The following is a 23,982-nucleotide window of genomic DNA, read 5'->3' as shown; positions in this document are numbered from 1 at the left end:
TTGGGCCTCACCTCTGAGATTGGGGATGTAACAATCTACCTCCCAGATCTGCTAGGAGGCTGGATGAGTGACCTGGCCAGTGGCTCGGGTGAGTGCTCAGGGAGTGCAGCTCAGGGAGTGCAGCTCGGAGTGCTCAGGGAATGCAGCTGCCAGCAGCAGCAGCACGATCCACACACACTCACAGCTCCTGGTGCAGGAAGTCACTTCAGACTTCTTCCAAGGTTTCTAAAAAAGCCCTCGTTCGCGAACACTGGTTCTTTCCAAGTGTAGGAAATTCCTTAAACATAGAATTCAGTGTATTTTTATTTTTTCATAGACCAGTTTAATGAAGAAGAAAATTCAGAATTTAATACCCTATATTACAATGTATGTGCCAAAAACTGTCCCCAGGAGCCTGGTATGGTAGTACATACTTGTAATCCCAGTGACTAGGAGGCTGAGGAAAGAGCAATGCACATCCAAGGGAAGTATGGGCAACTTAGTGAGATTGGATCTGAAAATAAAAATAAAATAGAATAATATAAAACAGGGCTGGGAATATAGCCCTTAGGTTCAATCCCTAGCACTACATGTCAGCAAAGAATGAAAAGAAAATGTCACCAAGGCCAGGTCAGCCAGGAGAGCCCAGAAAGGCAGTGAAGCATCCCTCAGCCTTTTACACATCCAGGAAAGGGCAGGATGAAAATGCACCAGCCTGAGCTGGGGATATAGCTCAGAGGCACACACACCTGCCTGGCAAGCACAAGGTCCTGAGTTCGATCTTCGGTACCACAAAAAAAAAAAAAAAAAAAATGCAGAACTCAACCTCATGTTCTGTTGGCCAGGGATATAGCTCAGTGGCACAAGCACCTGCCTGGCAAGTGCAAGGTCATGAGTTCGATTCCCGGTACAAAAAAAAGAAAATGCAGAGAAAATGCACCAGTCAGGGAGGTTCCCTAGTGGAAGATAATTAAAGCTCCCAACAAAATGCAATTAAAACTCAAGAAAGAAAACAAAAACAAAAATTCAAGTCAGTAACCTATGACATGAAGAAAAGAGAAGACTACACACTGTCCTGTACGCTTCCAGGATTCCTGCAGCACCTGATACAACGTCACAGACCAGCCTTGCTCACCCAGGCCTGAAGACCGCTTTCCCTGGGCCAAACACGGAGCAGGGTTAACAGGATCCACTCTCTGGACGCACAGTGGAAGTCTGCAGTATTCCTGGGCTTATAGCACCTACGGAGTTGATGTCACCTGATGTTACGGTTTGTATCTGGATGCCCCCACAAAGCCACAAGTAGTCATGGGGGGCAAGATTTTTGGAGGTGGCTGAATCTAGAGTTTGTGACTGATTCACTGTCTAGTGCTGGGATTAGGGGTGTGAGTGCTATACCCACTCTAGCGGGTGGCCTGAATACAATAAAAGGGAGGGAAAGAGGCTTGCTTCCCGTTTTGCACTCCTCCCTTCTGCACTCTTCCTGCTTTTGCTGTCCTCCTCTGCCATGTGCCACCCTACCTTGGAACCAGACGAGTATGGACTGAAAGCTCCACCAACTGTGTGCTAAATAAACCTTTCCTAATTTTGGGCGTCAGGTATTTTGTCTCAGCAATGAGAGGAAAGTAAGACACTTGGAAAAAGGAAGCAGAATGTTTTTTAAATGTGCAAGGTTGAGGAGATGGGACATTTAGTAGGTAGAAGGTTTTACAGTTATTCCCAAACGCATGAATAATTTAAAGCTTCCAGCTGCTCCGTTAAAACTCTGTTTTGATTTCCAGCCTCTGCAGGGAAGGTGCACAGCTGTATTCAGTCTGCTGTGAGAGAATCAGAATGTGCAATAATTAAGAATTGGTACTGACTCTCCCCAGCTAACACAGGATGATGGTAATGGGAAACAACACCCCAAACCAAGCCATTTATCTGAGAATCAAGTTCAATTTCAGCATAATTTTCCCGACCAAGCCAGGCATGGTGGTACATGCCTATATTCCTAGCACTCTGGGAGGCTGAGACAGGAGGATTGCCCAAACCCAGCCTGGGCAATTTAGGGCTGGATGTAGCTCAGTCTGAAGGTCCTGGGTTCAATACTCCACACACACACACACACACACACACACACACACACACACACACAACTTCACTAGGTGAAACCCAGTCATTTCCAAGAGTTTCTCAAATTCCTAAAAAGCTCCCAACTTTCATCTCACTATGCATTTGTCCTTGATGGGCCCTCAGGCTGCTGGGCCTCCCTAGGTTCTCAAAGGGCCAAGGGAGCTCGCTGCAAAGGAGTCTGCTGCAAAGTGGAAAGGAGGAAATTTATCTTGGCTGGTCACATTTCCAGACTAGGAAAAACAAGTCTATATAAAGCAAGGTCACCACGAGGTCTGTGTTTTTTAATATAAGGTTTAATATATGTGCCAATTATGCATGTCCACCAAAATGCTAACTGCTAGTTTGGGATCTGTAACCGACTGTGACCGGGGGGACAGGAGCGAGTACAGAAAGGAAGGGGCAGAGAAGCGCCCTGGGAGGGTGCGGCGAGGAGCGCACAGGCAGAGCTCTAACCACGGTGAGCGCAGCAGGAGGCAGAGTAGGGAAACGGGGAGAGAGAGTGAGGTCAGGAAAGGGAGGCTCCTTGACAGAAACCACAGAGCACACGTCACCCAGAAATAAGGCCGCACTGCCTGCGTGCAAAGTGCACCCCACAGTCAGGCCCGCTCTCTCGACTGCCAGGGAGGACGTGAGGCGTGCACTTGCACTACGGGCCCACAGAAACTGGCCTACCTCAGAGAAGCCAGGGGCCACGCGCCAAGGCTGTGCTCACAGAACAAGCGAGCTCGGACCTCGGTTAAGAGTGTAAGAGGAGGGGGCAAAGCCCCTGTTTCCAGGCTCAGGGAGCAAGAGAGGGTGTAGGTTCTCACTGTGACTCTGGCCAGCAGCTCCCTTACTTTGCACGGAGAGGTTCTTTCTCAAGCTTTCAGAACTCCAGCGTACAACAGGACACTATCCCTTGAAGATCAGCTCGGAGGAGAAATGTTACCCTTCGTGCTCATGCACCGGCCAAAACTCTCCATTGTGATTCACAAACAGAATCTGTTCCCAAGACTCCTTTCTTTTCTCAAGCAATTTTTTAAAAAGTGAATTATTAATAAAAATAGGCAGTGGGAATTTCCTCAGAAACTACACACAGAAATTAAACAACTAAATCTGAGAATCAAAGAAAGGGATCTTAAAACCCTCCCAAGATTATAAAAAGAATCATGTCAGGTATGCACATAGGATGAATCATGAAATAACTTGCCTGTTACAAGAGAAGCAGGCCAAAGGACAGAGAGGTTTCAAGTGCAGGGCAGGACACCAGGAGTATGCAGCAAGGAGTGGCTTAGTGTCACCAGAAGCAGTGAGGATTCCACTCCCACAATCCTACGCCTACTCTTCCATTTCCTAACTGACAACCTGTCCTAATCTGCTGGTCTAATTAAAGTGACATAAACTATGGCTAATGTTTATGACCCATACCTGTAAACATATCTAAAAATCTATTTTCAGAAAGTAAAACAAACAGAAAAAGTAAAACCACAGTAAAGCTGCTCTTCTGTGGAGTCAAGCATGTGAGAAGCAGGCTGTCTTTGAATAGAAAGGAAGAATAATCTCCTGCCCTGGACGGCAGCCACGTTGCCAACAGTGCAAGTCATGGCACTGGTGCCTTCTCTGGTCTTCTGACCTGAGGCAGACTGCCTGGGACCAGAGGGCAGAAGATAGCTTTAGTCAGCCGGACCTCCCAGGAGTGCTGGAACAAGCCACAGAAAAGTGTCACGTGGGGTGTATCCTGGGGTGCTAGTCTGAGGGCCTTTGGTGTAGAGGACTGAGGGTGGCATCAGTAAAAACAGAACTGGAAGGAAGACTGGAGAATCTTCAGCCCGGGGGCCTAAGTGTTCAGCTCTGGGAAGAGCAGCCATGCCAACGCACCCTCCAGTCTGCAGTAAGAAGCCAGGCCCTGTGTCCAGCAGCCCTGGCAGGGAGGGTGACGGGAGGTGTCAAAGCTCAGCTTCAGCCTGGTGGCTTGGCCATAAGGAGCATGGTGGCCACAAGGCACAGCACTGCATGGAGGATGACTGTTAGGGCCCCACGTCTTAGATAAACCCAGCAATGGCTCTGACATACACAAAAATCAGAGTTTCTAAATATGCTTTTCCAAGGAAATTTAAGGTTACTGGCAGATGATGAAATGATCTCACTTCCTCTCCTAGAACGTATGTTGAAGAAGAGGCCCCTCTGCACAGAAACTGGACAAGGCACTCTCTGTGATGGTGAATTAAAAAAAGTCACCAGGCTAGCATCAGCGAGTGCTATGTATACTTACCACTGGACACAGCAAATTTATTCTCCATACACAACTAGATGTCCTAGTGTCAACACAGTTCATTCTGATAAAAGAAAACACAGGAATGTGCTTTGTGAATGTGAGGGTCCTAAATGTGCTATGGACACATGACCTGACTGAAAAGAATGATTCCTAGAGAGGGTTCGGGATGATGGTAGCCACGCTGGCAGCTTTCAGGTTGTGCAAGTGTAAATGTGACCGTAAAAGACCAACTCTGTGACTCAGCATCCACACAAGTAGATCACCTCAGGTCCTGGACATCACACGCTTATCCCTCCAGGGCTGCCTGTTACCAGGCCCCGGGCTAGGCCAGACAGGTAAGACAGTGAATAAAGGAGACTTGCTGACTGGCTTCCTGGAATTCTCAGCCTCGACAGGGAGACTGACAATGAACAAAGCAGCCCAAGAATCAAATGATTATAATTGTGATAAAGAAAGAAAGCACCACTGTAAGCCAACCAAGAGCAGTAGGCTGTCTAAGGTACAAGTCTTGCCTGGAGATTTCACTCAAAGTCAAAAGAATTCAAACTACAGGGCACCCAAAAGCATGCTCCTGGCCTGGATCTGATTATTACCTTAAAAAATTACATACAACAACAGCAACAAGGCAGATAAGATGCCAGTGTAACTACGAGGTCAAGAACCCGGTTGTATTTACAAGAAGCTGGTAGAGCTCGAGATGGTGGTGCACACCTGTACCCTCAGCTACTTGGGAGGCTGAGGCAGGAGGATCACAAATTCAATGCCAACTTAATGAAAGTATAGAGAGAAAGAGAGAGAGAGGAAGGGAGGCAGGCAGGCTGGAGTGCTCCCTGGGTTCAATTCCCAGCACTTGGAGGAAAAAACAAACAAAAACCTGCTAGAACTGTGTGTAGGCATTAGAAACAGAAATAAACAGCAGCATCTGCATTCAAGATTGAGCACAACTATGTAAGACAGCTGCGGCAGCGGATGCACTCCACAGATACTGAGTCCTTCCTGCAGATTTACTGTTCCAGGCCTGGGGTGAATGGCTGTCCTCATGCAGATGACACGCAAATCGGAGACAGCTAATGAAGGTAAGTAAGATGTAAGTCACACAGGTAGCACTCTGACAGCTGCTAGAAGCAGGCAGGAGAAAGGAAGTGACGGACACTCTGGGCACTTGCCTAACAACCTGGAGAAGCTGGCACGGCGACGCACACCTGGAATCCCCGCACGCTGGGAAGTTGGGCACACGGCGACGCACAACTGCAACCCCAGCACACTGGGACATGGAGCGACAAGCTCACAAGTCTGAGTTCAGCCTAGGCAACTTAGAGACTTAGTGAGACTCTGTCCCAAAATGCAAAATAAAAAAACGGGCTGGGCTGTAGCTCGGTGGGAAGGCCCTGTATTCAATCCACAGTACCAAAAAAAAAAAAAAAGGAACTGAAGGAAATGTCCATAGCTGATGGATATAATTCTGATTGGGTACTTTCTCAATTATGTTCCCCCTGAAACAGTAGGCTGATAATTCACTCCCTCTCACTCACTCAACACATACTTGAATGCCTACTAATAAGAGCAAGAAGACCGAGCCCTGGCCATGGCAGGCATCAGCAGTGTTTATGAACGGTGACAGGGAGAAGCACTACCAGGAAAGGCACACCTGATTACAAGCTGGCAAGGACTACAAGGACGCAGACAAATGCTGCTCTAAGCAGGCAGCTAGTCTGGTCATTTGCACTGCTCTTCCCACCACAGACGTGCCTGTAATGCTGCTTTTCTTTTCTTCTCCCCCACTAATGTTTCATAGGAGCATTCAGAGTGAAGAAGGAATTTCACTATTAAACTTCACAGCAAGCAGACTTAGATTTGCTGCAGGAATAGAACACAACAAAAACCAACTTTAGTTCTGATGTGCTTTTAAAGTGGACTTGGCTCCCTGAATACGGTAGAGTGGTCGTAGACTCAAGAAGTCAACAACACAGAACGGACAAAAACTCGAAGGGTAAATGTCCTCTAGGTGTCCTCAAAGTATTCTAAAGCCATCTCTTTCAAATTTTACCAATATTTACATTAAACTTGTATTTTATTTTACTTATTTTTCACACAATGCTGAGGACTGAACTCAGGGCCTCTCCTATACTAGGAAGTGTCTATTACTGAGCTGTACCTCCAGCGAAACTTTTACAGGTATCTTTTTATTGACTGACTGATTACAGGGTTGTTGTTTTTTTTGAGGCAGGGTCTCGCTATGCAGTTCAGGCTGGCCTTGAGCTCACTTTGTAGCCCAGGCCGGGCTCGAACTCACAACAATCCTGCCTCAGCCTCCCGAGTGCTGGCATTACAGGTGTGCGCCACCCCGCCCAACTTGACTGACTGAGACAGGGTCTCGTTAGGTATTTCAGGCTGGGACTGAACTCCCCATGTAGTCCAGGCTGGCCTAGAACTCATGGTAATCCTCTTATCTTACCCTCCCAAGTGCTGGGATCATGGGCATGCACACCCACACCAGGCTCAACTTGTATTTTAAACGATATCAAGGATGCTCACAAAATATTAAATATATCGAGAGCCTTCACTATAGAAAACATTCTCTCAAACACTTTGGTAAGTGGGAGGCAGAGGAAAAACCGGGTCTCTGGGGACTCACTCCTCCTTGCTGTCTGCCTTGCTAACTTCTATTCAGCCTCCCCCTGCTTGGACATCATCTCCCTGAAGCCTTTCAAGCCTCCCCAAGAACCCTGGCCTCTACAGGGGGACTGCGTTAGGTCCCACAATGACTTCCCCACACAGCTGCCTCCTTCTCCACATGGTGAGAAAATCTGGATTTTCATTTTCTTCCTCCCACGCATTTTATATGGTGAGAGCTTCATAAATGTCCGTCAAGTGAGACTGAATCACAGAGATGAACTATTCCAGACCTCCTGGGTTACACACAACATTGGGACCCAGGCAAGTCTTATTTGCTGACACTTGGTAGTGAGCAGAGAATCTGCAAACCCAAAGTCAGAGGAACAAGAGTACTCAAAATTCATTGTAACTACTTGCAGGTACCCTAAGAACACCAAATATTCTTGCGACTTCGTTGTTGCAAAAGGTCACTAACAAGTCACGTCCCAGAAACAATTAGACATTAAACAGTACTTCATTTCAGGTAGTCTCATGGTTGAAATCAGATTGTTTTTTAGAGAAGGTCTTACTATGTAGTCCAGATTGGCCTTCCACTCACTGTGTACGTAGCCTAGACTGACCTCAAACTCACAGCAATTCTCTTGCCTCAGTCTCCCAGTTGCTAGGACTGTAGGCATGACCACCACAGCCACCCCAAAAGCTTTTTTGTTTTGTTTTGTTTTTCTCTGGTACCGGGAATAGAACTCACGACCTTGGGCTTGCCAGGCAGGCACTGTGCCGCTGAGCTAAATCCCCAGCCCCCTGACTGTGCTTAAAATATGTGTGGTGTCAATGTCATGACAGAGAGCACAAAGGTAGGAAGGCCACACACCAGAAGGAAGTGTGGGACCTGGGAAGGAAGGCATAATAACCTCAGAGCGCTTTGGCATTGCCAGGGTCTATGCTAATAGCCTCACCATGGCCCTAGCACTGCAACAAGCATCCTAGCAAATACTTCCCTGGGGACATGGCTGTGTCTTTTCAGGACAAGGTAGTTAACCAACTATTTTACCCACTGTTAGATTTAACACTTTTCTTCATAGATGAATTGTTCTCCCCTTATTTCTTGCACAGGACTTTTTCAGGCTACACTAACAGACAATCAACTACTTGGCAAATTCAGGACTATGTATTAGAGAGAGATAGAGAAGGAGGGAGGGAGAGAAGGAGGGAGGGAGGAGGAAGCTAGGTGTGGTAGAGCATGCCAGGAGGATGGCCAGGAGGCTGAGGCAAGAGGATGAAAAGTTTGATGTCAGCCTTGTACACTTAGTGAAACTCTGTCTCAAAATAAAATAAAAAAGGCTAGGGATGTAGTTCAGTGTTCCCTGGATTCAATCCCCTGTATTGAAAAAAAATCATCACTACAGTCACTAAAGCTCTTATTAGTGTGTAAAGCCAATCTTTTTAAACTGTACTTAAACTAGTAAGTAAATATACACATATCATTATATAACAAAACTTTTCCTCCCAGTCATGTCAGCATTAATACACCCAGCCACAGAATGAGGTAAAAGCAAACCTCTTAAAGTCAAACATGAGCCAGGCATGGTGGCACATGTCTGTAGTCCCAGCACTCAGGAGGCTGAGGCAGGAGAATCATTGTGAGTTTGAGACCAGCCTGGGCTACAAAGTGGGCTCAAGGCCAGCCTGAACTGCACAGTGAGACCTTGTCTCAAAAAGACTAAATAAATAAATAAATAAATGAAATAAAGTCACCAAACATTTGAATCAGGAACACTTTCTTATCTTCCAGGGTAACAAAATGCCAACAGTTGTTGAACCCAGAGGAAGGGCACATGGAGTTTCACTGCACTGTTCTGCTTTTTTTTGAACCTCCGATTATGGCAAAGTGAGTATCAACAGCTTTTTGAGAAGCACCACACTGCATAACAAATCAGCTAAGAGGAACAGACTGAACAACGTCGAGTCCAGTGGAAGCGACGGCGCAGCGTGGTGAGCGGGGTCCTGATCTGGACTCGAGTGGAACCTGAGCCCGGTGACAGCTGGCTCAGAGCCACACTGCTCCCAGAGTCCAATCACATCCACACTAGAAGCAACTGTTACACTCAGCCCTGACCTTTGAAATCACTGACACCAGAAAGGGTGAGACCTGGGAATCCAGATCTTAGCGTCTTCCTCTGATGATGTGAAGGCCGTTGTTTACCGGCATATGTGCTACCCCGAGGACATGCTGATCTGCTGACCTCCCGCAGGGCTCACCTCTCCTCCAGTCTCTGTTAGCAGAGTCACCGGGAAAGGCCCTTCATCCACGCCACATCCCAGTGCGCACCCTGCCTGGCCCGCTGGGACCAGTCTCATGGTGGTCTCCATCCCTGTACACATCCACCATCAGGTAGCGCAGGTATTGGGGGTATCCTCTGGCTCCCACAGCCCAACCCCTGCCTGACCCCATTCCGACGCCCTATATTTAACCCAGTATCCTCTTGATGCATCATCAGCAAAATTCTCTGCATCTTCAGCCTCTACTCTGAGCAGTCTCCGCCTTTCTGCTCCCGACTCCAACCGTGTCAGGCTTCTCCCGAGGTAAGAGGCCCTGCGCAGCCCTGTGTAAGGGTGGCCTTTTGCTCTCCCACATCCTGTCTTCAATGGATCACAGGTGCAGCAGGCTCTCCTTCGCGCCTCCCTAACACCACCCAGCTGGGACTGTTTTGCAGCATTTCCCACTGCTGCCCTCATTAAATCTTCCACCTTTTTCCCGACATCCCTTTTGTCACCCAGTATGCAGAGACTTTAGCTCCTCGCCATCACTCCCCCTGCACATGTCCTGTTGTCACATTCTTGCTAATTTAACACCCATGAGCACCTTTTCCAAAGCCCTCGCCCGGTGGTGGTGACCCTAAGGCGTGTGCGCACAGTGGGTTGTTTATACCACGGAAAGCTCTACATGGTCTGCCGGAGGCCCTGGCCCCAACCCCAGGACCCAAAGGAAACACAGGAAATACAGCCAGTTTTTAGAAAAAGCCATCTAGGGTGACATATGTGCCTACTGATGTCTGGGGTGGTCCTACTGTGATTTCTTTCCTTGGACAGGAGGAGCAGGCGAGTCTCCTTTCTAGTGTCCTGATTTTAACCACCCCACAGCCAGTGCTCACAGCCATTCTGAGATGGGCTTCCAGCTGGTGGGCTTCCAGCTCCTTCCCGAAGTGCACTTTGTCTTTCTTTTTTCGTCTGTCTGTCTGTCTTTTTACTCAGGAACAATTTGGGAACTATGTATCTGAAAACCTAATTTATGTCCCCCTACAGAAAGAAGCAGACAGAGGAAAGCTCACGTTGAGCACTGATTCTGACCCACTGCGAACCTTGGATTCATCGTTTTCTTTTTTGTTACAAATGTGCCTCAGCTTCCCAACTGCTGGGATTACAGGCAACCACCCTCACACCTGGCTCTTTTTTCTTTTTTGAAGGAGGGTCTCACTATGTATTCCAGCCTGGCCTTGAACTCACCATGCAGCTAGCCCCAGGCTGGCCTCAAACTTATAGTGACTCTCTTGCCCCAGCTTCCCAAGTGCTGGGATTATAGGTGTATACCACCATGCCTGGCAATACATTTGCTTTTCAAACCAATACATTTGTAGTGATGTATTATACCAACAACAGCAAACAAATACTACGGTTTCCACCAAATTTCAAGATTTCTGGACATTATTTCTTCAAATACTTCTCTACCTCTTTCTCTCTCCTCCTCTGGGATCCTCAAATGTTGGTATACTTGATGTCGCCCCACGGGTTTCTGATGTTCTATTAATTTGTCTTCAACCCTCATTCCTTCCATTCTTGAGGTCTGATGCTGACCTTCTACTGATCTGTCAAGTTCACTAATCTTTCTTTTGCTACCCCAAATTCACCATTGGGTTCTTTAGTGAATTTTTCATTTCATTTCAGTTATTGCATTCTTCACCACCAAACTTTCCAATTGGTTCTGTTTTATAGACTATCTCTTTAATTGAGACTATCTGTAGTATGTATGTATTTATTTATTTAGTCTTTTTGAGACAGGGTTTCACTACACAGTCCAGGCCAGCCTCGCACTCTCAGAGATCCTCCTGCCTCAGCCTCCCGAGTGCTGGGATTGCAGGTGTGCCCCATCATGCCTGGTTTCCACAGCACAACTGTCTTCATACTTCTCTTCCACTCTCTAAATGTACTGTCTTTCAGTTCTTTGAGCATTACAACATCCTCTCCTGTATGGGGTTAGTTGAGAAACCCTTGGCCAATGTCTAAGGACACTGAGGAGAGAGATTCTGAAAGCTGTGTAGAGGAGCCTGAGCCTTCAGTTGACAATATGAGTCACAACTAATCCTCGAGAACAGAATGAGTTCCTAAGTCAATGGTCCGCTGCAGTGCTAGTCCGTCTTCTTTTCTCCTTTGGCTCCTTTTTCTTTCTGGTACTGGAGATGGAAGCCAGGGCCTTTGCACAAAGTTGCTAAGTTGTCTAGGCCAGGTTCAAACTTGGGGCCCTCCTGCTTCAGGTTCCCAAAGTGCTGAGATTCTAAGTGTGCACCACCACGCTCGGCTTAATTTTTTATTTAGTGATGTGCCTGTACTAAACCTGGAGACTGTCTCACCTCCAATGCATGGCCATTGATACTTTTTCTGAATTACTTCTTTCTTCTTATTTTTACGCTTGGACGCCTACTGGAACCTCTGTGTCTCCTCTGTGTCTGCACAGCTCAGTGGACGATCGCTTACTGGCCAGAGTTTGCGTTCACACACCCCACACCAATGTAGCGTCCACTGTCAGAGGTGGGTCTGTGTGGGGCGGCAAGCACATTCAAAGCTCATGTTCTCACCAGTGCCTCTCACATCTCTTCCGCATGACGTCAGGGACAGAGGAGAGGCCCGCCCTCTCCTCTGCTCACGTGAGTTGCTGTCCAGTCACCTACACTGTGGAAACCGATCCAGCCCATCTTTACCTTCCTCACCTACAGGACTTCTCAGCTGAAGTTCTGGCTCATACACCGGTCCACTGCTTGTCTGAGCGCTGCAGCAATTTCAGACCGGCATCTAAGGCCATACAATGGGCTCCTCACTTGCCACCAAAAATGTCGACCGACCTGCAGGGCACGGTTTTGTTTTGGATTTACTGCTGTCCCAGACAGAGTTAGTCTCTACTCAAAGCGACGTTGCTGGCCTTTCCAGCCTGACCCACCCTAGCTGAACTACTGCGCTGACTGAACCAGGGGTGTGGGACAGCAGCAGCCCTGGGCAAGAACGCCACAGACTCCAAACCCCAGCGACAATGGTGTTCATGAACAAATTCTTCCTGACTTATTACATGCCTATGGCTGATTTCAGAACCCCTGAAATGTTTGCTTTTTATAATTTTGTCCTGCTTCCTGTTTGGTTTTTGAGATTTGTCAACCTCTTCACTCTTCCATCCCAGAAGTGCTGATCTCTTTCCAAGGGAATTTTTAATATAAGTCTTTCTACTGCCAGATATTAAAATTCCAATGATAATGGACATAAAAACCTAATAACACAGAGATCATGTCTTGCATAGCCCTATCTAATGTCTCCTTGTCACTGCTGCTGTGTTTGGTCTGCATGTCCCCAGGCCCGTGTGGTCAGAGCTGGTCCCTCATTCGCTGCTGTGAGGAGCTGGTTGAGCCTGCAGAGGCTGACCTGCTGGGGATCTAGGTCACTGGCTGTGCCTCTGGACACTAGTCTCTTCCTCTCTTTCTCTGCTTCCTGGCTGTCGGGAGATAAGCAGCTTCCTCTTCCACACACGCTCATCATGATGTGCTGCCTCACAACAGCCCCAAAGCAATGGGCCAACAACCACGGACTAAAACCGCGAGGCGAGGTGACCCCCTGCCCCTTTTCAGCAGCACTAGGGATTGAACCCAAGGCCAACTCAGACACACTAGGAAAGCACACCACTGAGCTATATCCCCAGCCATTTAGTTAATTAATTTTATCTATTTACTTTTGAGACAGGGCTTTGCTATGCAGCCCAGGCTGGCCTGGAACTTACAGTGACCCTCCTGTCTCAGCTTCCTGAGTGCTAGGATTACAAGCGAGCGCCACCACGCTTGGCTCCTTTTTTAATTATTTTTCAGACAGGTTCTCACTAAATTGCTCAGGCTGGCCTTGAACTTGTGATTGCCCTGTCTCAGCTTCCCAAGTAACTGGGATTAATGATGCACACTACAATGCCAGCAATCTTTCTTCTTTCAAAAGTGACTATCTCGGGTATTTAATTAGAGTGATGTAACTGTTGCATTCAGTTAGGGACTTTAACGAAGAGATGCTTTGCTGGGTACAGTGGTTCATCCCTTGGGAGGCTGAATGGAAGGTTGCTTGAGCCACGGAGTTCAATTCGCCTGGGACACTCAGCAAGACCCTACATGAGAGAGGGAGAGGGGGACAAGGAGAGATGGAGGGAGGGGGAGAGAGGCAGAGGGGCAGAGAGAGAAGAAGGGAGAGGGGGAGAGGGGGAGGGAAGGAGGGAAAGGGAGAGCGATCTTTTAAGATATTATCTGTGCCAAGTTAAACAGAAAATGTTGTAAGGAAAATATCCTTAACTTTATCAGAAATAAAAAGATATACTATACAACTTTTCCTCCTGTGAGAATTCATGTTTCCTCATTTTACCTGGTACCCTTGGTCTAGTATCAATTGCTACAGTTGTCCACATACACCTTCCTTCTTCTGACTTAGAAAGGTACCAAATTTTGTTTCCTACAACTCAGTGTTTGTCCACTAAAAACTTTAAGTCTATCTTGGTTTTTGCCTAAGGTCAAGTTGCTAGCTGCCATTTTTCTATTGAAATATAAATAAATTAGAGGTGAGAATGATAATTTCAAATATTTGGTGTAGCAAACTGTCTTTGAGGTCAAGCAGATCTTGGTTCAAATATTAACAAAGAAGTCAACAAGGTGAGTAACTGTGGACAAGTAACTTAAATGCTGCAGTCAATTTCTTCACACACAGCACATGTCTGTATCTACCTTACAGGACTGCAGGGATTAACTGAGTATGTGTATGTTAAAAACCTTCTAACATAAATGATAGTGATTATCACTATAATTTCTGGGTTATTTACTTAGAGGGATAGTAGGTAATAAGAAAAGTGGTACAGAGAAAGAACAAAGAACCTGAATAAATTAGTCTTTTTCCTTGCTGTGTCCAGCCATAATGGGTAACCAAATCAATCAGTTTAAATTTCCTCGCTGGGCATGGTAGCACATGCCTGTAATCCCAGCACTTGGGAGACTGAGGTAGAGGGATTGCCATGAATTTGAGGCCAGAGCTACATAATGAATTCAAGGTTAGCCTACACTTCATAGTGAGACCCTGTCTCAAAAAAACAGAAGAAAAAAGTTCTTTATCTCTCCTATCCACCAAAAGACAACGAAGTACATATTTTTTCCCCTTGCAAATGCTTGTACACCACTAGGCATGGTGGTGCATGCCTATAATCCCAGCACTTGGGAGGCTGAGGCAGGAGGATCGCGGTAAGTTTGAGGCCAGCCTGGGCCACAAAAGCAAGTTCAAGGCCAGCCTGCACTAAGTAGCGAGAACCTGTCTCAAAAAAGCCAATTAAAAAAAAAAAAAGCTTCTACACAGTATAGTATTCTACCACATGCAACATGCAAATATGTTTTGTGTGTCTGGTGGGTGGGGCGGCAGGTAGGGAGCAGAGAGGACCTCACAGTCCAATAGACTTGAGCAGCAGAAGCCCCCACCTCTGGCTGGCCCTGCCCCAGCCTCGGCACCTCTGCCCCCACTCCTGCTCCTTCCACCTGGCTGATCTAGCACCCAGCACATCTGGCAAAGTAAGAAAGCAGACCCCGAGCCAAGCTCTCCACCAGGCTTTCACCTGGAGCAATGTCTCCAGAGTGCAACAGCCCCCCTGCACCAAGGCAGGCTCTGAACCACGGTCTTCCCCCAGAAACCAAGGCTGAAGGAGCCCCCGTCGGGGACAACCCCACCCTGTGTCAGGAGGAAAACTCAGCAAGTGGCCCAGCTAAGATGGCGGCACTGAAGATTAGCAAGACTGCTGAAGGCCACGATCGGCAAAAACAGTCACACCAGAAGTCCCTCTGAAGAGACGGCTGCCAGCCGTGCCAGATCCCGAATGCACTGGCCAGGCGGAACAGAAAAGCCACGCGCTGGTCGTGCTGAGCTTATACCCTGACGGCTGCTCCACAAGGTCGGCACTGGGCCCCTCCTGCCTGCCGCTTCCCCACGCACAGTCCCATCGGGCGTGTTCTGAACCCAACACTACGGTATCATCAACCTCGCTCCCAACTCCCCACGCCCAGCCCGAGAAGCTGGACAGCTGCTGAAGAAAGCCAAGAGGACTTCTGTCTTCTGAGAAAGTCACCCTAGTGACAGGTCATAGGAGGCCTCACAGCACAGTCCTCCACCTCCTAGCCTCAGTTCAGTCAGGTCTTCCGTCCTGCCACCAACACCCGTGCAAACCAGCAGCGGTGGCCACCGGAACAAAGACGATGGCATCTGCACGTGCCACAGTAAGGAGGACCTCGCTGCTGTCCAGGAGCTGCTCTCCTACCTGGAAGGCAGCCCCGACACCCTGTGCTGCTTCCTGCAGCTTTGGGACACAACCCCAGCAGTGCTGTCATGTCCGAGTTGTGCCAGTCACTGAGCAATAATCACTGCTGCATACTCCTCACTCTAGGCTTCTTTTGTCACCCATGGTGCAAGTACCAGATGCTGCAGGCCCTGACCCAGGCCTCAGGGACCAAGGGCTGTACTATCTGCTTGCTGTCAGGCCTGACCAGAGAAACCTGCTCACAAGACCTGATTCAGGTACATTATAGCTGGTGGAGGCTTTCGCCAAGTCGAAGAAGCCATCATGCATTATCTGCAGACACTTTGGTTACCAGTCTCTGCATCCCAAGACAGTTGTCGTGAGACAGGAGAGGGGGTTTGCTGGCAGGAATTCCTTATCCCATAGCTGCTACTACTGCATGTTGGCTTCCTGTGAGTACTTTTGACCCTGAAGGTACAAAATTAGATCAAGGAAAAGCTCAAAATTATCTGGTGCCTCCTGCTATACCTCCTAGAACACTCGGATGCACTCGACCTGTCCATATATAGTCTCTCTGGTAGCCTAAGAAAAGCCACTTCATTTCATCCATTCCCTGGCTCAGATGCTGAATTTGAATGGTGAAAAAAACAGTACATCTGAAAGGAGCAAAGCGAACACCTTTAACACCTCAGGTGCCCTCACTGTATTCCTGTGTCCTAGTTTTCAGCAACTGGGACTTCAGGACCCCAATTACTACCCCAGAGTCAGCAGCCAGCTGGATCAGGTCCTCAGGAGGAGGACACACAAGTATAGGAGAGCACTATTCTATTGTTATAATTTGTACATCTCTAGGTTAAGATGAGAGGACAAGAAGCTCGCCCTTTGTAAAGAACTGGCAGGAAAAGACCATTATGGGAACAGAGCGCTTATTCTCCTTTTGGATGTTTTATATATATACAGAATGCTACAGGGTTTGATGTCACAACCCTCGCTCCTTTGAAAATGTCGTATAGGAGCTGGGGATTTAGTTCAGCGGCACAGTGCCTGCCTAGCAAGTGCGAGGTCATGAGTTCGATTCCCGGTACCAGAAACAAACAAAAAAAAAAAAAAAGAAAGAAAAAATGCGCTGGGCACTGCAGCACACACCTGTAATCCCAGCACTTGGGAGGCTGAGGCAAGAGGCCTGCTGTGAGTTTGAGATCAGCCTGGGCTACATAGTGAGCTCAAGGCCAGACTGAACTACACAAGACCCTGTCTCAAAAACAACAAAAAATTAATAAAATAAAGGTAGAAACATTGCTATACATGCCAACTCCTCAAACCAAAGATGTATTTTTACTTCTAATACAATTAACATTTTGACTGTTCTGGAGTTATTTCTAATCTATAATGAATAACAATTTTGAGTGAAATCTAATAGAACACAGATGTCTAAGTCATACTAAAAAGTAACTTTTTTGTCTGTTACCATGTATGGCTATTGTGGAAAGATAAATACTGATAATGATTACTAACATTTTCTAGTATTTGCAGTGTGCCAAATACTACATACTTCATACTCATGACCTCACTTCATCCTTATAGCTATTCTAAGAGGTAGGTATGATAGCTACTCCTATTTGCTAAACAGGGAAAGTATCTAAACTCTAAAGTCACACAGTTAAATGGTGAACAGAGACTTTTATTTTTGGTATCGGGAGCCGAACTCAGAACCTTGTGCTTGCCAAGCAGGCACTGTGCTTCTGAGCTATATCCCCAGCCTGGTGAACAGAGATTTGAACCCAGGCAGTTGAACTCTAAAGCCCACGTTTTTTTGGTTTTGTTTTTTGTTTTTTTGAGACAGGGTCTTGCTACGTAGTCCATGCTGGCCTCAAACTCACAGAGGTCCTTCTGCCTCAGCCTCTCAAGTGCTGGGATTAGATGCCTGCACCACCATGCCTAGCTAAAGTTCACATTCTTAACTCTTAAATGCATCCATTAGGGATCATATAAAAATAGCAATCCTTTAGTAGCTTTATACAAGATGGCGTCTAATGCTGTCTAGGAGATAAACAGATTCCTAAACTCAGCTCCAATACCCAAACAGAATGCAAAAGCTTCGGCACAGTACCTGAACATAAGCAAGCTAGTTGCCCAAAAGGAACTCAGTAGTTTCCTTGATTCATCTTAGCTAACATGTTAAACCAATCTGGATTATAATGCCAAACTCAAAGAGAGAATTGTTTCTTTTCTGTTTTTGTTTTTTCTTTGGAGAGGGCGTCTTGCTATGTAGTTCAGGCTGGCCTTAACTCACTATGTAGCCCAGGTTTATCTTGAACTTTCAGTGATCCTCCTGCCTCAGCTTCCTGAGTGCTGGGATTATATGCATGTGCCACCATGTTTGGCGTGTGCCACCATACCTTGGTAAGAGAATTTTTAAAGAATAATGTTGTCCTAATATAGTGTCTGATCTAATGACTGCTAAACATTGCATACATAAACCTGGAAATTTTTATACCTCCCTTCAAAACTTAGTGTTTCTTGTACAAATACAACCTTACTTAATAATACAAGAGCATAGTGCAGCAAGCAAGCTCAAAATATTGGCAAGCAACATTCAATGAATTCAGCAGCCACAGCCGACCTCCTTCCACTACACAGTTTAGTGCTAAATCTGAAAGCAGGAGCAGACTTCAGGCAGAATCCAAAAGAATTTATTGTATTTTTCACCTTGTAGGCAGCAAGATGCTTCCAAGTTCAATTTTCACACCATTCAATTTCAATCTTCACCTCCATGTTTATGGCCTTCCAGAATACACTAAGATTTCATTTTTGCATTTTCTTACCAAAGACAAGTTTCACATGGGTGTAACTGGGTGGAAATGAGCAATGACATTACTTCCATACTTCTTCCTTTGGGCAACAGGAGAATTCAGATTTTAAAATGTACTGATACCTACAGTGTAATAAGATGTTGGACTGGAGTAGTTCAAAATGTTGATGTTATGGATGGTGCTCTAGAATGGCTTGTGAGTCCGTGCACAGTTGTTTGTGGTAGGGTGCCCTCAAGTGCTCACCTCTAATCCATAATTTCTTGCATGCTGTTTTTTCTTTCTTTCTTTCTTTCTTTTTTTCTTTTTTTGAGACAGAACTTTGCTACATATGTAGTTCAGGAGGGCTTTGTACTCATGTAGCCCAGGCTGGCTTCAAATTTGTCCAGATCCTCCTGCCTTAGCCTGCTGGGATTGCAGGCATGTACCACCATACCTGGCCTTTTTTTTTTTTTAAAGAAAATTATTACCAGTAGTTTTACTTAAATTCCTGGTGATGTTCAACCAAAATTGTAGTCCCTGGTAGTATGAAATGCCCCAAAAATGTGAAACAGGGGGGAGGGACAAGGAGGATGGTGTGGAGGATAATGAAAGTATGTTATGTACATGTACAAATCTGGCAAAATAAAACCCATTCATCAATATAACCAATATGCACTAATAAAAAATTACAGGAAATAATAGCATCATTTGGCAGGAGACTGTATTTTTCATTCCCTCCACATAAATATAGACAACTTCTATACCCTGTCTTGGGCCACTTTATTACTGCATTCCCCACCTAGATGGTTCCCTCAAAACAAGAAAATAAGCCACATGGCAGCCCACACCTGTAATCCCAGCACTCTGGGAGATTGAGGCAGGAGGACTGCAACTTGAAGCCCAGCCCAGGCAATTTAGCAAGATCCTAGATCAAATTTAAAAATAAAAATAAAAAAGGGCTGGGGACAGCTCAGGGAGAAGGATCGGAGTTCAATATGCAGTATCACAAAAAGGAAGGAAGGGAAGGAAGAGGAGGGGAGGGGAAGAAGGGAAGGGAAAAAATTCCTTCCAGATAAGTTTCTTGAGACAGCCTATTCCTGTCATCTGACTGTCAACGTCTCTCATAGAATTGCCTTTCTGGCACCTCCATGTGGATTATTCCAAAGACACCTTATTCAAAACTGAACTTTGTCTTCCCCCAGGGTTTCCTATCATAGATGGCTAAGTCAGAAAAGAGTATGCCCAGCTGGGCATGGGGGGCACACCTGTAATCCCAGCACTTGGGAGGTTGAGGCAGGAGGATTGCTGTGAGTTTGAGACCAGCCTGGCCTACAAAGTGCACATAAAACCTGCCTGAACTGCATAGCGAGACCCTGTCTCAAAAAGACAAAAAAAAAAAGAAAGAAAGAAAGAAAGAAAAGAGTATGCCCAGACACTAATTTGTCTTCTCAACCAGAGTCAACCTATCACCAAACCCTGCTCATCACACATCTAAACAGCTGTCAAATCCATGACTTCTGCCTCCAGGGAAGAGCCAAAGTGATCTTTCATATACACAGACCTGGCGGTCCTACTCCAACTGGAAAGCTTTGACAGACCCGCCACACACACTCCTTAGGGTAAGCCCTGAGTCCTTGACACGGCTTACAAGGCTTGCACGGTCTCACTTCTGCTTTCCTCTACAAGCTCACCTTCCCCTGTTCTCTCTTCTCTCACTCCTCCAACCCCAACTGGGAGCTTAGGCTCCATAAGGATGAAACCCATTATTATCTGCTTACTCCTGTATCCCTCACACATGCTAAATAAAAGTATATACTGAAAAATAATGCTGATAAAACAACTGCAGCATTTTAAGCGGGGAGCAAATGAGCCATTAACTAGATTAGGCACTGTGGAGGATAGTGGAGGGAGAGCATATGTCTTTTTCATGTTTACATAAGATAGCTAACAGGGCTTGGACCATAATGGAGCTAAAACAAAAAACAAAAAACACAACATTAACTTACAAAGCAGGGGGAAAACGATAAAATACAATATTGGCACTCTGCATCTAGTTTGCTTTGCACACTGCCAACTGCCACACATAGATCAAGTCTCACATTTAGATATTTATCCCCTTTTTCCATCCCCAGTTCTCTCCTGTGGGCAATCACATATTTGAGGATAGGAAACTGGGCTCTAAGACAGAGCTAGAAAATAGATGTGGCTGTGGAGCTGATATGTTCCAAGACACAAATAAACCAATACGGGTTTATTTATCCTGTACTGCTCTCAGGATAAGATCTCTATCTACACTTGGCATCTGACCTCACATTCGCTAACCTTTGGCCACACTGCTCTGCTCCAAGTCTCGAGGCCTACACGTGACTTTCCCTCACCCTAGTAGCTCTTTGCCCAATTTAATTCCAACTCAGTCCTTGTGGTCTCAGCTAGTATTATTTTCCCAGGAAAACCTTCCGTGTCCCTCCCTCCTCCTGCCAGTGACCCCATTATGTGTTCTCACAGCGTGTAGCACAACTGTAATTAATACTGTTTTAATGATCAATAGATAATTACTATCATTTACTGTCTATCTCCCTTGCTAGATTAATAAACAACTAGAGGATAAGGGCTGTATCTGTTTTGGTCATCACTGTATTCCCAAACACCTAGCACATTGCTGGTACACAGCAGCAATAATAATGAATATCTGTTATCTTAGCAGCTCCACACCTAGGTATAAACTTCTAACCATCTCAGCCCATTTCTTCCTCTACAAATGAAGATAGTACTTTCTACTTTACAAGGAATGAGTAATCCATAAAGTGCTTGGCATAGTGCCTGGAATATAGCAAATGCTCAATAAATATTAATTATTACAAGTTGAGCATCCCTAACCCAAAACTCCAAAATACTCTGAAATTCAAACATTTCTGAACACCAAAAGGACATCACAGGCAGAAAATTCTACTTCTGACCTCACGCGATGGGTCACAGTCAAAATGCACATATACTAAAATTACTGTATAATCTTACTTTTAGGCCATGTATATAAGATATATATACACAAATATAAATGACTTCTGCATTTAGACTTAGGCACCATTCCCAAGATATCTCATTATATATATGTACATATACCAAAATTCGAGTATCTGAAATCCAAATCCAAAAATACTTATGGTTCCACTTCCGGTAAGAGATATTCAATCTGTACTATTATCAAATAGAGAAAAAAGGACGTAAATATTGTAGGGAGGGCTGGGGATATAGCTCAGCACAACAAGCACCTGCCTGGCAAGCGCAAGGTCCTGAGTTCAATCCCCAGTACCAAAATAAAAATATAAGTAAATAAATATTGTAGGGAAGGCACATTCCACATCCTTGACTAGCTCCTTTTACACAAACACACTATTACAAATTTGAGTAAAACAAATATAGGGATATATATTAATATACTGTAGAGAGAACTGTTTCACCCGATCAGAAAAATCCAGAGGTAGGGCAGATTATGATTACTTTGATTAGGTTTTCAACTTGATTTTTCTGAGATAGCAGTCCTCCATGTACTGGCTTATCTTCAGGGTGGCTTCTTTTTTGACAGTAAGATGGCTTCTAATAATAACTGGGGGCCAGACATAGTGGCACAGGTCTGTAATTACAGTTCTTGGGAGGCAGAGGCAGGAGGACCGTTCCAAGTTTGAGGTCAGCCTGCGCTACATACTGAGTTCAAGGCCAGCCTGAACTACACAGCAAGACCTTGTCTCAAAATAACAGTAAGAAGAAGGAGGAGGAGGAGGAGGAGGAGGAGGAGGAGGAGAAGGAGAATGAGAACAAGAAGAACTGGGGCTATCTGTATTATTGAACTGAAGTCCTCCACTTCACTCTGAATGGACAGGTCATTTGCCTACCCTAGAATCACCAATGTACTGGTATAAAACACTGTATGTGATCCCACAGTACCAGCAAACATTGCAAAGGAAAAAAATTTAACAAATTAGGTAATCTTGTTCTCTAAAGACTATTTCAGCAAAACGTGATTTATGCACCTCAATTCTCATTACACAACCCCTCAGAAAGCAGCAAGCCCTCCTCACAGTACATAACCGTCAACCATCTTCTAACTTCCTCTGCTTGTTTGCAGGATTAAACCTAGGGTCTTCCCACTGAGCTACAGCCCTAGCCCTATTTTTATTTTTTATTTTGAGGCAGGGTCTTGTTAAGTCACTAAGTTGCCCAGGCTGGATAGGACCAACCGTTGGTCCTCCTGTCTCAGCCTCCCAGAGTGCAGGATTACAGGTGTGCACCACCATGCCCAGCTAACTGTTAAAATTACATTTTTAACTTCTTAAGCTTTCAACTTTTTTGTTGTTGTTGTCAGAACGCCACCCCCAGGAAACTCCAGCAGAAAAGAGCGCTGTCAGTCAGGCTTACTGGTCACACCTCACCAGTGCATAAAACCTGACCCTTCCTTCCAGCTGCAAGGGCTCCAGGAATAATTCTCAGAAGAAAGACAAAGCACCATCTTGGGAGAAAGTTGGGGGCCTTGATAGGTTGATTATGTTATGGTAAGGCTCCAGATTATACTTTTTTGAGACGAGGTCTCACTATGGGGCCCAGGCTGGCACTAAACTCCAGGCCTCAAATGATTCCCTTGTCTATGGAGTAGCTGGATTCAGATGCACACCAACAAGTGCAGCTTTAGGGCCGAGGGTGGAGCCCAGGTTATCCTGCAGGTTAAGCACATTCTCTGCACTGAGCTACACTCCCCAACCCTTCATCTCCTTTTTTGGGGGTAGTGGGGGTACCGGGAATCGAACTCAGGAACTCATGCTTGCCAGGCAGGCACTCAGCCGCTGAGCTATAGTACCAGCCCTAATCTTTTCAACATAATGCCTTTTAAAAAGTCCCCCGCAAAGGTAACCTTTTATATCTGAGTAAGCATATGTTTTACCAAAAGGCCTGGATCTACTTTTTTGTTTGTTTTGTTTTTTTTCCGGTACCGGGAATCGAACTCACGACCTTGCGCTTGCCAGGCAGGCACTGTGCCGCCGAGCTAAATCCCCAGCCCCAAGACCTTGGATCTAAAAGCCGGCCTCCCTTACTAATTTGTTGCTGGTAGATTAGCTTCTATAATTATTCTGAAAAACATACGGTGATATCACCCCCTTTGTTGCGGTGAGAAGAAAATATCCGAAACACCCATTCTCGTGGCTGTTCACGGCAGTTGGTCGCCCTCTTACTGTCCTTCAAAAAAGCAGGTCTTTTTTGCTGGCTCAAATTCTGCACCACCAAGGTAAAAACCACCCTTCCACCTGCCACGTCTCTAGAAAGCGGTTTTTTCCTCTCCTATACAGGCTGGACGATGTGAAAAGCACTTGTTGGCAATTCCCCTAGGAGAAGCAGGCACCGCGCTCACGGGACACGTGTGACCACGAAGCCAGAAGTGCCCGTGGAAGCCCGCAGGCGCAGCAGCACGCCCGCGTCCCCGCCGCTCGCGAGGCCAGGGCAGGGGAACGGCTTCAGCCTGGAGTTCCGGTCAGTGGCAGCAGGCTGCGAGGCCCCACGGAGCGGAGCGCGCCGCGACTCCCGCGTCTCTACGCCGAAGGCTTGGGAACCCGGAGAGAACGCCCGGGGAGGCGCTGCTGCGCACCCGCGCCGCGCCGGGGCGCCCCGTTCGCCCGGACCGC

The 23,982-nt window shown here is 46.3% G+C and overlaps 1 protein-coding gene across 2 annotated transcripts in view; it reads right to left on the bottom strand.

Moving 5' to 3' along the window:
• The window catches only part of Dhrs7b (dehydrogenase/reductase (SDR family) member 7B), a 50,301-nt gene that overhangs the window by 25,860 nt on the left and 459 nt on the right, over window positions 1–23,982 (bottom strand). The gene's annotated exons all lie outside the window — the stretch shown is intronic.

Source organism: Chinchilla lanigera, unplaced genomic scaffold (genome assembly GCF_000276665.1).
Source record: "Chinchilla lanigera isolate Chin_1 unplaced genomic scaffold, ChiLan1.0 scaffold00176, whole genome shotgun sequence".
In the NCBI taxonomy this organism is placed as follows: Eukaryota; Metazoa; Chordata; class Mammalia; order Rodentia; family Chinchillidae; genus Chinchilla; species Chinchilla lanigera.
This window is presented reverse-complemented; position numbering and strand designations above follow the sequence as displayed.